Genomic DNA, 12,815 nt, shown 5'->3' with positions numbered 1-12,815 from the left:
ATGTCATTTGGTATAATTACTACAGGTTTTTCCCTTGTGGCTATCATGAGGCTTACATAAATTTTCTTAAAATTATAACATCCTATTTTAAACTGATAACAATTTAGCTTTGGTAGCATTTCTAATCTTTATTCTCTTACTTGTCCAATCCTCACATTTTAGATTGTTGATGGTACAGATTACATATTTTTACATTGTGTAACTAATAGCAGATTATTTTAACTTTAATAGACTTGTTTGTTAATTTTAACCTAGAGTTGTAAGTAAACTATATACACCATTACAATATTAAACTTTCCTGGTGGCCCAGATGGTAAACAAATGCAGGAGACATGGTTGGATTGAATAGCAACCCACTTCAGTGTTTTTGCCTTAAAAACATCCATGGATAGAGGATCGTGGTGAGCTACAATTCATACAGTCCATAGGGTTGCAAAGAGTCAAACATGATGGAGCGGCTAACAGTTTCTCTTTCACCCTATTACCATATTATGAAATATAAATTTGACTATATGTTTACCATAATAAGTGAGTTTTACTAACTTCTTGTGTTTTTATAATGTCAGAATTCTTGTCCTTTTACTCAAAGAACTCCCTTTATCATTTCTAGTTAAACATGTCTAGTGGTAATGAATTTTCTCAGCATGTGTTCTTTCAGGGAAGTCTTCATAGCTTCTTCTCTTGTAAAAGAAGCTATATCTCTGCTCAGTATATAATTCTTTATGACAGGTTTTTTTTTTCTTATAATACGTTGAATATTTTTTCCATCATTGCCTGGTCTAAAAAGCTTCAACTGAGAAATCCACTGCTGATATTATGGGGATTCCAATGTAACTTCTATCTTTTTTCTAGCTATTTTCAAAATTCCTCCTGTCTTTGACATTTAATAATGTAGTGATAATGTGTCTCAGTGTGTTTATATTTGCATACAACTTATTTGAGATCTTTTGGGTCTCATGGATCTAGATGTCCATTTCTCTCCTCATATTTGGGAAGTACACTGTCACCATTACTTTAAAATGTTTTCTTTTTCTACTCCTTCAGCTTGGGTTTCAACAAGAATGTTTTAGCTAGTAACATCTTTAAGCAGGTGTCACTTTCTACAAGAGTCTATTTTTGCAGTGAGGCCACTGTTCACACTCTTTGAAATTGGGAATGATGGTGCTTCTGGCTCAGGGCATTTGTATGGGATTGTTGCTTTGGTTTCCTGTACATTTGTGTCTTTTCTACTGTTGCCTGGATTCTCATGTCAGGCTCCCTAAACTCTCAGAGCTAGATGCTACACTCAGCAGTAGGCAGGTTATAAATTAACTTTCCTATTTTGGCAAGGTATCAGAACATACCTCAAGGCCTGCACTGATCATGGGGGAATCACATCAATAAGACTGTTCAAGAAGGCTGTATTAAGCTTTGGGCAGGACTATACATCATATTCTCTGCCCAGTTGGCATTGTAACATATGCTGTAGAGCTGACAAGTCTCTTTGCTTGAGAATCAGATGAAACAGACTTGTACACTAAGCTCCTTGTAGAGATAAGGCCACTATTTTGGCTCTTCAGATGCAGAACCATTGGTAAGTTTCTCTGCTCAAGTGTTACTTCAATTGAGGTTGCAGTGTGGGCTACCAAGATTTCTGGGAGCTCTGGTTAGGTTACAGTTTTAATTCAATTCATCACTGTCTCTGTGGTGCAGAGGGTGCTTCAGTCTCACCCCTGTGTTGTTGATTTTTTTCTCAGAAGTCTATGAAGGATTGTTAGTTGTTCTTGTGGAGGGGGTGAAATCAGGAATAAGCAATGTCATCACCTTAGTGACATCACTCTCTTTGTGCATTGGTTCCCAAAGTGTGGTTCTTACACCAACTCCACCAGCATCACTTGGGAAACTGTTACAAGCTACTGTTGATTCTTCATAGATATTAATCCTTTTTTAAATTTGAAGTTTGCAAATATTTTTTCTCAGTTTGTATATTTTCTTTACATCCTCATCACATGGTCTTACATAAAGAAAGCACTTTTATTTTTATGAGGTTTAATTAATCATTCTTTTCTATTATGGATTGTGTTTTGTTTTCAAAACTGAAAGCTCTGCCTAGCCCTAGATCAAGCCCTAGATCTCCAAATTTCTCCTATGATTTTTCAAAAAGTTTTATACTTTTACATTTGAATTAGTTATATATTTTGAATTAATTTTTTGTACAAGGCGTGAGGTACAGGTAATAAATTTTGACTTATATATGTCTCGATATTCCAGTATTATTAGTTGAAAAGTTGTCTTTCCTACATGAAATTGATTTCACATCTTTTCCAAAAATCATTTGAGCATATTGTGTGTGTCATTTCTGGGTACTCTATTGTATTCCATTGATCTATATGTCTATCCACAAGTACTACACTGTTTTGAATACTCTGGGTATATATGAAACCTTAATATTGAATAGAATGATCCATCCCATACTTTATCTTTTTGGTCAACATTGTTTGTGCCCCAAATGTCAAATCTTTGAGTTCTCTGAATTTGAACCAATTCCTCCCCTCTGGATCTGGGTTTGCTCATCTGTAATTGAATTATTCCATCATTCCATGGAGTTGGGAACACTATGAGCATCTATGTGAAAAACTGAAGCATTAGTCTTCTGTACAACTTCCCAAATGTCTGCCTATAGTTCCTTTTCCCACAGTTCTTTTGAATGAGTCTGCCAATTGTTTTTTTTTTACATTGGAAGCCAAATTACCAACCCATTAGTTACAGACCAAGAATCTGTGTAAATATGACATTATGTTAAATTTTCTTGTTTTACAGCCTAATATACTGCATATAATTCAGTGAATTGACTACTTTTACCTTCTCCAGTAGTGATTAACAATTCAGTTGTAACTGGGTTATAAGCTACTGCTTTCCAGCAATGAATTGTTCCTGCATACTTTGCTGATCCGCTTGTAAAGCAAGGATGTCTCTTTTCTGCTTCTGTTAAGGAGGCAAAAGGTTTTCCCCATCTAACTGGAGATTCTGTTATTCCAATCTTACTTATATAGAACCTCTTCTTTAAGCCTGTTCTCCAGTGCAGTCTGGAATTTCACAAATCTTTTCATGTAAGGCAGCCATGTCCTGTGGGCCTGACTTGGCTAGATCTTGAATATACAGTTTCCATTTAATTATACTGGACTCTTGGGCTTTACCAATCCTGTGGGTCTTGGGTGATCTTAGGATCCATTTCATAATTTGTACTTGCAGGCTTAATATGACTGTGTGACACACAGTAATTTATTCAGTGTCAATTAAAGCCCAGTGACATGCCAGTAACTGTTTTTCAGAGGTAGTATAATTTTTTTCCAGCCACTGGGAACTTCCTACTCCAGAAGCCCAGAAGCTTCCACTCTTTAATTTATGGAATTATCAATTAAAGTCCCAACGATCATTTGAGAGACATTTTTTTTTTTTAATTACCATTTTAAGTGAGGCCACATATCCTTTTTGGTCCAGGAGTCTACCAGAGCTTGACCTATTTCTAACTGGTCCTTCTTAGATTTGCCCAAGTTTTTCCATGGAAAAAATCAGAATATTTACTTTTGTATTTCTCATCTTCAGTGTTTCTTGTCTGTTTTAGACTTTTAGGTTCCTGATTTTGTCCCTTCCTTTCTTCCTCAGTTATTTACTGATAAGTTTTCCTCACATTTAGCCCTTTCCTTTTATAAAATATTTCCCATAATTCACCTGTATTCATCATATCAATCTGTTTTCTTGAGATTCCCCTCCTCCCATTTTTATTAAGGAACTAGAGCATGTCCTTTCTGGTTAATTTGTCTGCCCCTTTTCCATCTGTCTCTTTTCTCTTTTTTCCTCAAATTCCATTCTCCCAAATCTTTTAACTGTTTCACTTTGTCAGCAACCTCAGAAATAGGATTTTGAATTTCATTTAATAGGAGAGTCAGAATTACATGTTTATAACTTGAAGAAGCAGTTTTGAAAACCCTGTTTCTAACTGGCACAATCTAAAGAGCATCAGACATACTGTCTGCTCATCTAATAAAAAAAGCACTTTTCATTGCTTCCTCCTTTAATCTCTGAGCAAAACCTTTAAAAGTGACCAGGGACAATCACTTTCAGGCCAGGAAGATTCTATAGGATATTTCTTGAGACATTCCTCAGTGACTATCTCTAATTAGCTGAAGTAGCCTTGATGATTTGCCTTAATCTCTAAAGGTTTGTTGTAAGAAAGAACTATTACTAATAGTAAGAAACTTAAGGGCATCTCCATAATGAATCTTGCATCATGTATATGCACCACCCAGGAAATCAAAAGCCCTCCTGACCTTTGGGAAGATCCCCTGGAGAAGGAAATGGCAACCCAATCTAGTATTCTTGCCTGGGAAATCCCATAAACAGAGGAGCCTGGCAGGCTACAGTCCATGGAGCTTGCAAAAGAGTCAGACATGACTGATCAAATAAATAACAAGCTGACCTTTGAGTTAACCTGCCCAGAATATCGTTAATTTAATATTGGGTATAATCCTCCAAAATACTCTTCCTTACTGCATTCCCTTTGGCATCCGACTCCATTTTACATAACCAAGCAGGCTGTGCCTTAAAACTATGAAATTTAGTTTCTTCCTTTAACTGAGGTGAATTTGTTTTCTGCCCTATGTCATCATCATCATCAGTTTCTGAGGATGAGTTGTCATCCCAGATCTCCCCATCCCAGATATCTGGGTCCCAATTCATTCCAACCTTAGCTAGGGCCAGGTGGACTTCCCTCTTATTTACTTTGTCCCACTATTTTAGATATTTGGCTTGGGCAACTTTAACAGCATTTTTTTTTTTTCAACAACAGAATGGAAAATAGAGCTAACACAAAATTCTGGCATTTAACCGTCTTTGTAAGTCATATCAATCTTTCTCCAGTTGCACCTTTACTTCACCAAATTTCTTTTTAGTTTCATGTACCTGAAGGATCCAACCTCTCTGTCCCAGCTATGTACTTGTTTGCCCTTTCTAAAAAATCATGAGCTATGACAAGTAAGTGCTTCCCAGGTGGCACAGTGGTAAAATATCCACCTGCCAGTGCAGGAGATGCAAGAGATGCAAGTTTGATCCCTGGGTCAGGAAGATCCCCTGGAGTAGGAAATGGCAACTCTCTCTAGTATTCTTGCCTGGAAAATTCCATGGATAAAGGAAACTGGCAGGCTACAGTTCAAGCAGTCACAAATTGGAAGATAGTTCCTGATATGCAAGTAATATAGCAAGAAACAAACATATATATCATGAAATTGGAGAAACATTTGCATCCAGATTCAAGCAATACTGGGAGGTCCCTCAAACAGCAATTTGGAGTTTCCAATTAGAAGATCCCAGGGAATGTGTTCATCCCACAAGTGAGACCTCAGAGTACCATCCAAAGGAGTCCTGCTTTTATCACCAAGCCATAAGCTGATAGTCATCAGCTTATGTGAAAGGTGCACCTCTGGCTGTTATGCTAAATGCTTGTATTTCTAGTCTTAAGCCTCATAATGTTTGCTGATCCCTGGGAACTGGCCAGATTCCCAAGTCCAGGAGCTTTGTGACTTACTCCCTTCCTTATCTGTTGGTTCCCAAGACGTACTTTCACCATTTCTGCTGGTTAGCAGCTTGATATGCAATACATTTCAGGGTCTCTGTCCAGACAAAGGCCTCTTGTTGCCTCTGATACCTGAACAAGACTCTTCTATTAATTTTCCCAACACTACCACAATAAGTCTAGTTAATATTTGTCACTGCCATACATTATATCCCCATAATATTTGTTTTATAACTAAAAGTTTGTACCTTTACCTGTTTTGCTCATCCTACTACCCCCAAACTCTAGTCACCACCACTTTGTTTTCTCTATATATGAGTTAATGTTTTGTCTGACTGTTCTTGTTTCTTTAGACTTCACATGTAAGTGAGACCATATGGTATTTGTCTTTCTGAATGTTGAATTGTATGAATTCTTTGTATAGTTTGGATAGTAACCACTTATTTGATATATCTTTTGCAGATATGTTCTCCCATTCAGTAGATGGTCTTTTCATCTTGTTGGTAGTTTACTTTGCTGTTCAAAAGACTTTTAGTTTGGTGTAGTCTTGTTTGCTTATTTTTGCTTTGATTTATCTTGCCTGAGGAAACAATCCAAAAAATATTGTTAAGACTGATGTCAATGAGTGTACTGCCCATGTTTTCTTCTAGAATTTAATGATTTCAGGTCTTACATTCAAGTCTTTAATCAGTGTTGAGTTAATTTTTATGAATGCTATAAGCTAGTATTCCTGTGTTATTATTTTTCAAGTGGTTGTTCAGTTTCTCCAACATTGTTTATTGAAGATACTATCTTTTCTCCATTATATGGTTTTACCTCTGATGTGAAGTGACTGACCATATATGTGTGGGCTTATTTCTGGGGCTCTGCATTCTGTTCCATTTATCTATGGATCTTTTTATGCTAATACTATATCATTTTGATTGCTATATCTTTGTAATATAGTTTGAAATCAGGAAGAGTGATGCATAAATCTTTAAATGTATTGTAAAGATTTCTTTGACTATTTGAGTTTTTTGTATTTCCATACAAATTTTAGGATTGTTAGACTTATTTCTGTGAAAAATGCCACTGAAATAAATTACACAAAGAAAACTGGAAAATCCACAAATGTGGAGATTAAGAAACATAGTACTGAACAACGAAGAGTTCAGAAAAAAATTTAAAATATACAAAATAAATATATTGAGAGAAACGAAAGTAGAAATACAATATAAAACTTAGGGGATGCAAAACAACAATTTTAAGATGGATGTTCATAGTGATAAATGCCTACATGAAGAAAAAAAAAACTCAACTTAATTTTATACACCAAAGAACTAGAAAAATAAGAATAAATGATATACATCTACTATTGAAAGAAAAATGAGAAAAAACCCAAAAATGTGAAAATTAAACAGCATGCTACTAAAAATCAATGGGTCAATGAAGAAATCAGAAAATACCTCAAAACATATCAAAATTTAAAAATCTATGGAATCCAGCAAAAGCAGTTCTAAGAGAGAAGTTCATAGCAAAAAGGTCTTCTTCCAAAAATAAGAAAAATCACAAACAAACAAACTAATCTACAACACAAAGAGAAATTGAAAATGAACAAACAAACCCAATGTCAGTAGAATGAAAGAAATAATAAAGATCGGAGAAGAAATAAAATAGAGGTTAAAAATGACAGACAAGATCAATAAAACCAACAGTTGTGTTTTTGAAAAGGTGAATAAAATGGACAAACCTCTAGCCAAGCTGACTATGAAGAAAAGTGACAAACAAAATAAGAAATGAAAGAAAAGAAGTAACAACCAATACAACAGAAATACAAATAAAATCATAAGAGTACTACAAAAAGTTGTAGGCCAACAAATTGGACAACTTAAAATAAAAGAAAAAATTTCTATAAACTTAAGGTTGAATCAAGAAGAAACAGACTATTTAAAAAGACTGATCACTAGACATGAGATAGAACCTATTTTATTTTTTTAATTTATTTTATTTTATTATTTTTAATATAAATTTATTTTAATTGGAGGTTAATTACTTTACAATATTGTGGTGTGGTTTTTGCATACATCAACATGAATCAGACATAGCTGTACATGTGTCTCTCCATCTTGAACACCCCGCCCACCTCTCTCCCCACTCTATTCCTCTGGGTAGGCCCAGAGCACCAGCTTTGAGAGCCCTGCCTCATGCATTGGTCAAACTTGCATTGGTAATCTGTTTTATATACGGTAATATACATGTTTCAATGCTATTCTCTCAAATTGTCCCACACTTAACTTCTCTCACAGAGTCCAAAAGTCTGTTCTTTACATCTGAGTTTCTTTTGCTGTCTTGAATATAGTGTTATCATTACAGTTTTCCTGAATTCCTTATATGTGTGTTAATATACTCTACTGGTGTTTCTCTTTCTGCCTTACTTTACTTTGTATAATAGGCTCCAGTTTCACCCACCTCATCAGAACTGACTCAAACACGTTCTTTTTATAGCTGAGTAATATTCCATTGTGCATATATACCATACTTTCTTATCCATTTATCTGCCAATGGACATCTAGATTGCTTCCATGTCCTAGCTATTGTAAACTGCTGCAATGAACACTGGGGTATATGTGTCTCTTTCAATTCCGGTTTCCTCAGTGTGTATGTCCAGCAGTGGGATAGCTGGGTCATATGGCAGTTCTATTTCCAGTTTATTAAGGAATCTACGCACTGTTGTCCATAGTGATGGCACTAGCTTGCATTCCCACCAACAGTGTAAGAGGGTTCCCTTTTCTCCATGCCCTCTCCAGCATTTATCGTTTGCAGACTTTTTGATGGCAGCCATTCTGACCGACATGAGATGCTATCTCATTGTGATTTTGATTTACATTTCTCTGATACTGAGTGATGTTGAGCATCTTTTCATGTGTTTGTTAGCCATCTGTATGTCTTCTTTGGAGAAATGTCTGTTTAGGTCTTTGGCCCACTTTTTGATTTGGTCATTTATTTATCCGGTATTGAGTTGCATGAGCTGCTTGTATATCTTGGAGATTAATTCTTTGTCAGTTTCTGCATTTGCTATTAATTTCTCCCATTCTGAGAGTTGTCTTTTTATCCTCCTCATAGTCTACTTCGTTGTGCAAAAGCTTTTAAGTTTAATTAGGTCCCATTTGCTTATTTTTGCTTTTTATTTCCATTACTCTGGGAGGTGGGTCATAGAGGATCTTGCTGTGATTTATGTCGAGTGTTCTGCCTATGTTTTCCTCTAATTGTTTTATAGTTTATGCTCTCACATTTATATCTTTAATATATTTTGAGTTTATTTTTATGTATGGTCTTAGAAAGTGTTATAGTTTCATTCTTTTATGGGTGTTTGACAATTTTTCCCATAATCACTTGTTAAAGAGAATGTCTTTTCTTCATTGTGTATTTTTTCCTTCTTTGTCAAAGATAAGGTGTCCATAGGTGTGTATGTAGATTAATCTCTTGGTTTTCTCTTTTGTTCCATTGATCTATATGTCTATCTTTATGCCAGTACCATACTGTCTTGATGACAGTAGCTTCGTAGTATAGTCTGAAATCAGGCAGGTGGATTCCTCCACTTCCCTTCTTCTTTCTCAAGATTGCTTTGGCTATTAGAGGTTTTGTGTGTTTCCATATGAGTTTTGAAATTATGTGTTCTAGTTCTGTGAAAAATACCATTGGTAGCTTGATAGGGATTGCATTCAATCTATAGATGTCTTTGGATGGTATATATATTTTCACTATACTAATTCTTCCAATCCATGAACATGGTACATTTCTCCATTTATTTGTGTCATCTGTGATTTCTTTCATCAGTGTTTTGTAGTTATACATATATAGGTCTTTTGTTTCTTTAGGTAAATTTAACCCAAGTATTTTATTCTTTTCATTGTAAAGGTGAATGGGATTGTTTCCTTAATTTCTCTTTTTTTCATTGTTAGTGTATAGGAATGCAAGGGGTTTCTGTGTGTTAATTTTATATCCTGCAACTTTACTGTATTCATTGATAAGCTCTAGTAGTTTTATGGTGATGTCTTTAGGGTTTTCTATGTAGAGGATTATGTCATCTGCAAACAGTGAGAGTTTAATTTCTCCTTTTCCAATCTGGATTCATTTTATTTCTTTTTCTTCTCTGATTGCTGTGGGTAAAATTTCCAAAACTAGGTTGAATAGTAGTGGTGAGAGTGGGCACTCTTGTCTTTTTCCTGATTTTTCAGTTCAGTTCAGTTCAGTCACTCAGTCGTGTCCGACTCTTTGCGACCCCATGAATCGCAGCACGCCAGGCCTCCCTGTCCATCACCAACTTGGGAGTTCACTCAGACTCAAGTCCATCGAGTCAGTGATGCCATCCAGCCATCTCATCCTCTGTCGTCCCCTTCTCCTCCTGCCCCCAATCCCTCCCAGCATCAGAGTATTTTCCAATGAGTCAACTCTTCACATGAGGTGGCCAAAGTACTGGAGTTTCACCTTCAGCATCATTCCCTCCAAAGAAATGCCAGGGCTGATCTCCTTCAGAATGGACTGGTTGGATCTCCTTGCAGTCCAAGGGACTCTCAAGAGTCTTCTCAAACACCACAGCTCAAAAGCTTCAATTCTTTGGTGCTCAGCCTTCTTCACAGTCCAACTCTCACATCCATACATGACCACTGGAAAAACCATAGCCTTGACTAGATGGACCTTTGTTGGTAAAGTAATGTCTCTGCTTTTCAATATGCTATCTAGGTTGGTCATAACTTTCCTTCCAAGGAGTAAGCATCTTTTGATTTCACTGCTCCAGTGATTTTGGAGCCCCCAAAAATAAAGTCTGACACTGTTTCCACTGTTTCCCCATCTATTTCCCATGAAGTGATGGGACTGGAGCCAAGATCTTCATATTCTGAATGTTGAGCTTTAAGCCAACTTTTTCACTCTCCTCTATCACTTTCATCAAGAAGCTTTTTAGTTCCTCTTCACTTTCTGCCATAAGGGTGGTGTCATCTGCATCTCTGAAGTTATTGATATGTATCCCACAATCTTGATTCCAGCTTGTGTTTCTTCCAGTCCAGGGTTTCTCATGATGTACTCTGCATATAAGTTAAATAAGCAGGGTGGCAATATACAGCCTTGACGTACTCCTTTTCCTATTTGGAACCAGTCTGTTGTTCCATGTCCAGTTCTAACTGTTGCTTCCTGATCTGCATACAGATTTCTCAAGAGGCAGATCAGGTGGTCTGGTATTCCCATCTCTTTCAGAATTTTCCAGTTTATTGTGATCCAAACAGTCAAAGGCTTTGGCATAGTCAATAAAGCAGAAATAGATGTTTTTCTAGAACTCTCTTGCTTTTTCCATGATCCAGCAGATGTTGGCAATTTGATCTCTGGTTCCTCTGCCTTTTCTAAAACCAGCTTGAACATCAGGAAGTTCACAGTTCACGTATTGCTGAAGTCTGGCTTGGAGAACTTTACTAGCATGTGAGATGAGTGCAACTGTGCAGTAGTTTGAGCATTCTTTGGCATTGCCTTTCTTTGGGATTGGAATGAAAACTGACCTTTTCCAGTCCTGTGGCCACTGCTGATTTTTCCAAATTTGATGGCATATATTGAGTGCAGCACTTTCATAGCATCATCTTTCAGGATTTGAAATAGGAATGATTTCAATTTTTCACCATTGAGGATAATGTTTGCTGTGGGTTTGTCATATATGGCTTTTATTATGTTGAGTTATTTCTAGTGAGTCAACTCTTCGTATGAGGTGGCCAAATTACTGGAGTTTCAGCTTTAGCATCATTACTTCCAAAGAACACCCAGGACTGAACTCCTTTAGAATGGACTGGTTGGATCTCCTTGCAGTCCAAGGGACTCTCAAAAGTCTTCTCCAACACCACAGTTCAAAAGCATCAATTCTTTGGTGCTCAGCTTTCTTCACAGTCCAACTCTCTCATCTACACATGACTACTGGAAAAACCATAGCCTTAACTAGACGGACCTTTGTTGGCAAGGTAATGTCTCTGCTTTTGAATATGCTATCTAGGTTGGTTATAACTTTCCTTCCAAGGAGTAAGGGTCTTTTAATTTCATGGCTGCAGTCACCATCTGCAGTGATTTTGGAGCCCCCCAAATAAAGTCTGATACTGTTTCCACTGTTTCCCCAACTATTTCCCATGAAGTGATGGGACCAGATGCCATGATCTTAGTTTTCTGAATGTTGAACTTTAAGTGAACTTTTTCACTCTCTTCTTTCACTTTCATCAAGAGGCTTTTTAGTTCCTCTTCACTTTCTCTTTGTGACCCTATGGATTGTAGCCTACCAGGCTCCTCCATCCATGGAACTTTCCAGGCAAGAGTACTGGAGTGGGTTACCATTTCCTGCTCCAGGGGATCTTCTTGACCCAGGGACTGAATCCAGGTCTCCCACATTGAAGGCAGACACTTGACCATCTGAGCCACCAGGGAAACCCAAAATAGAGGTTCAGTTCAGTTCAGTTGCTCAGTCTTGTCTGACTCTTTGCGACCCCATGAATCACATCACACCAGGCCTCCCTGTCCATCACCAACTCGGAGTTCACTCAAACTCATGTCCATGGAGTCGGTGATGCCATCCAGCCATATAATCCTCTGTTGTCCCCTTCTCCTCCTGCCCTCAATCTTTCCCAGCATCAGAGACTTTTCCAATGAGTCAACTCTTCTCTTGAGGTAGCCAAAGTATTGGAGTTTCAGCTTTAGCATAATTCCTTCCAATGAACATCCAGGACTGATTTCCTTTAGAATGGACTGGTTGGATCTCCTTGCAGTCCACGGGACTCTCAAGAGTCTTCTCCAGCACCACAGTTCAAAAGCATCAATTCTTCGGTGCTCAGCTTTCTTCACAGTCCAACTCTCACATCCATACATGACCACAGGAAAAACCATAGTCTTGACTAGATGGACCTTTGTTGGCAAAACAATGTCTCTGCTTTTAATATGCTATCTAGCTTGGTCATAACTTTCCTTCCAAGGAGTAAGGGTCTTTTAATTTCATGGCTGCAGTCAACATCTGCAGTGATTTTGGAGCCCCCCAAAAATAAAGTCTGACACTGTTTCCACTGTTTCCCCATCTATTTCCCATGAAGTGATGGGACCAGATGCCATGATATTAGTTTTTTTTTTTTAATTTTATTTTATTTTTAAACTTTACGTAATTGTATTAGTTTTGCCAAACATCAAAGGGAAAGAGACACGTGTACCCCAATGTTCATCGCAGCCATGATATTAGTTTTTTGAATGTTGAGCTTTAAGCCAACTTCTT

Source organism: Bos taurus, chromosome X (genome assembly GCF_002263795.3).
Source record: "Bos taurus isolate L1 Dominette 01449 registration number 42190680 breed Hereford chromosome X, ARS-UCD2.0, whole genome shotgun sequence".
Lineage (NCBI taxonomy): Eukaryota > Metazoa > Chordata > Mammalia > Artiodactyla > Bovidae > Bos > Bos taurus.
This window is presented reverse-complemented; position numbering follows the sequence as displayed.